The sequence below is a fragment of the Neofelis nebulosa genome, chromosome 4 (assembly GCF_028018385.1).
Source record: "Neofelis nebulosa isolate mNeoNeb1 chromosome 4, mNeoNeb1.pri, whole genome shotgun sequence".
Taxonomy (NCBI): domain Eukaryota; kingdom Metazoa; phylum Chordata; class Mammalia; order Carnivora; family Felidae; genus Neofelis; species Neofelis nebulosa.
The window spans coordinates 33,646,493-33,649,873 of record NC_080785.1 but is presented as its reverse complement, the minus strand read 5'-3'; the positions used below and the strand labels follow the sequence as shown (position 1 = coordinate 33,649,873).

The 3,381-nt window shown below is 37.0% G+C and overlaps 1 pseudogene; it reads left to right on the top strand.

Annotated features, from left to right (window-relative positions):
* The first annotated feature begins 210 nt into the window (after nucleotides 1–210).
* Nucleotides 211–459, top strand: LOC131508536 (large ribosomal subunit protein eL39-like; annotated as a pseudogene).
* The last annotated feature ends 2,922 nt before the right edge of the window (nucleotides 460–3,381 follow it).

Here is a 3,381-nt window from a genome sequence, read left to right as displayed (position 1 = left end):
ATTTACCTCTCTTGTTCCCTGTATCATTGCTGTCATTAATTTCATTTCATTTATACATAAGATTATTTATATACACAGTATATATAATTAAATACATTGTTGCTACTACTTATCAAACAGACTGTAAGTTTTTAGATCAATTAAGAATAAGAAGAAATAAGCTCTCCTTTTCTCTGCCATGGTGATGTGTGTGGCTGACTGCTCCTTGCCATGTTTTCTCACAAGACTTTCAGGATCAAGCAATTCCTGGCCAAAAAATGAAAGCCGAATTTTCCCATTCCCCAGTGGGTTTGGATGAAAGCTGGTAATAAAATCAAGTACAAATCCAAGAAGAGACATTGGAGAAGAACCAAGAACCTGGGTCTCGAAGGAGTCACACGTGAGATGGAACGCATATTTATGCTGCATGAAGGTTACTTGCTCGTACCATATCACTCTGTAAACATCATTACTACTTGAACAATACACATGTTTTATTGGATGTGATTTTTCTGTCACTTTGTTTCTGCACCCATAAGTTGGTTAGTTGGTTCAATAATAAATATTTGTTTGGTTTTGGGAAAAAGTAAGAAAATTAAAAGTTTTTATTTTATTTTACCTTCACTTATTCATTCTCTGATGCTTTTTTTTTTTTTTTTTTTTTTTTTTGTGGATCCGAGTTTCTGGCCTAAATAATTTCTCTTTTCTCTGAAGAGCTTCTTTTAACATTTCTTTCAAAGTAGGTCTACTGGCTACAAATTCCATCAGTTTTTGTTTGTTTGAGACTGTCTTTATTTGTCCTTTACTTTTGTAGGATAATTTTGCGGACTACTGAATTCTAGGTTGCTGGGGATTTTTTTTATTCTTCTAACCACTTTAAATATCTCACTCCACTCTTCTTGCCTGCATGTTTTTTGAGGAATAGTCAGATGTAATTCTTACCTTTTCTCCTCATAGGTAGCGTTTTTTCCTCTGGCTTCTTTCAAGTTTTTTTTCTTTGTTATTGAGTTTCTGCACTTTGAAGATGCCTAGGTTTGAGGTGAGGTTTTTTGGCATTTATCCTGTTTGGTGTTCACTGAGCTTACTGGACCTGTGGTTTAGTTTTTGACATTAATTTGCAGAAATTTTCAGTCATTATTGCTTAAAATATTTCTTTTGTCTCTCTTTCTTCTTCTGGTATTCCATTTACAGGTATTTTATACTTTTTGTAACTGACCATGCTTCTTGGATATTCAGGGGTTTTTTTTCAGTCTATTTTTTCTATACTTTTAAGTTTGGAGGTTCCTACTCTCATATCTTCAAGCTGAAGGATTCTTTCCTCAGCCATGTTCCATCTACTAATAAGATAATCAAAGGCATTCTTCATTTCTGTTACAATGTTTTGACCTTCAGCATTTCTATTTGATTCTTTATTAGAATTTCCATCTCACTGCTTACATTATTCACCTGTTCTTGTATCTCGTCTGCTTTCTTTATTAGAGCCTTTAGATATTCATCATGGTTTTTATGTATTCTTGGTCTGATAATTTCAACATTCCTGTCATATCAGAATCTAGTCTTAATGCTTACTTAATCCCTTCAAACTGTGTTTTTTGCCTTTTAGAATACCCTGTAATTTTTTGTTAAAAGTGAGACATGATGTAGCAGGAAAAAGGAACTCTGGTCAAGAGATCTTCAGTTATGTAGTGTAATGTGGGAGTGGGGGGAGGCAAGGATTCTGTAATCCTATAATTAGGTCTCTGTCTTTGGGTATTGTGAACTTCACTAGTGCTTCTCAGCTTTCTGTCCTCTCTCTCAAGTGGAACACGATGGCTAGAATACACTGGAATTGGATATTTCTTTTCCCCAGGTAAGTCAGGCTCTGGTAAAATAGTTTGTCCTGATGGTAGGCCTTGGTAAGAAAAACAGAATGCGCTGGTATTTTTTTCAAAATGCTTAATTTCCCCCCACTGTCTGCTGGAAGCAGGAGGGAACTTTTACTTATCTTTATTATGAGTACCTGTTTGAGCTCCTGGAGGTAAAACTCATGAAAGTGTTGGTCCCTCTCCTCTGAAGACTGGGTCTTAGAATTTTCATCTCTCAGGCTTATCCACACTGAGCCTCTAGAAATCCATCAATTACAGTGCAAATTTTCCTACCCCAGTACTGGTTCCAGGGGTTTCTGCTTGGTGGTTTCTACTCAGTAAGTTGTGATTCTCTGTATCCACCTGTCTGTTTCTACACCTTCAGCAGCTTGCCCTGTGACCTTACTTCTCTGACATATTTAAAACGAGTTATTGTTTTTTCAGTTTGCTCAACTTTTTACTTGTTGTTAGGTTGGAGTCGTGACTTCTAAGCTTCTTATGTGCCAGATTTGAAACCAGGAGTCTTTGTAGCTCATTTTGAGTTTAAAAAAAAAAAGGAGCTTTGCAGGTACAAGGAGTCAAATGCAAACTACATGTGACAAAAGAATCCATAGTTCTGAAAGACCACTTTAAGAAGAAAACCACTGAAACAACATGGAAAGTCAATGTTGCTCACCCAAGCTGCATTGCTCAGCCTAACAGCTGGTGTTTCATTATATTGGATTTTTTTCCCTTCTCCTGAACATGAAAAAAATAAATAAATAAACTTAGCACAAAAAAAAACACTCAGATCAATGGAACAGAATAGAGAACCCAGAAATGGAATGCACAAACGTATGGCCAACTAATCTTTGACAAAGCAGGAAAGAATACCCAATGGAATAAAGACAGCCTCTTCAGCAAGTGGTGCTGGGAAAACTGGACAGCAACATACAGAAGAATGAACGTGGACCACTTTCTTACACCATACACAACTAAAAATGGATGAAAGACATAAATGTAAGACAGGAAGCCATCAAAGTCCTCGAGAAAAAAGCAGGCAAAAACCTCTTTGACTTTGGCCTCAGCACCTTACTCAACATGTCTCCGGAGGCAAGGGAAACAAAAGCAAAAATGAACTACTGGGACCTCATCAAAATAAAAAGCTTCTGCACAGTGAAGGAAACAATCAGCAAAACTAAAAGGCAACCACTGGAATGGGAGAAGATATTTGCAAACGACATATCACATAAAGGGTTAGTATCCAAAAATCTATAAAGAACTGAACAAACTCAACACCCAAAAAGCCAATAATCCAGTGAAGAAATGGGCAAAAGACATGAAGAGACACTTCTCCAAAGAAGACTTCCAGATGGCAAAACTGACACATGAAAAAATGCTCAACATCACTCATCATCAGGGAAATACAAATCAAAATCACAATGAGATACCACCTCACACCTGTCAGAATGGTTAACATTAACAACTCAGGCAACAACAGATGTTGGCGAGGATGCGGAGAAAGAGGATCTCTTTTGCACTGCTGGTGGGAATGCAAACTTGTGCAGCCCCTCTGGAA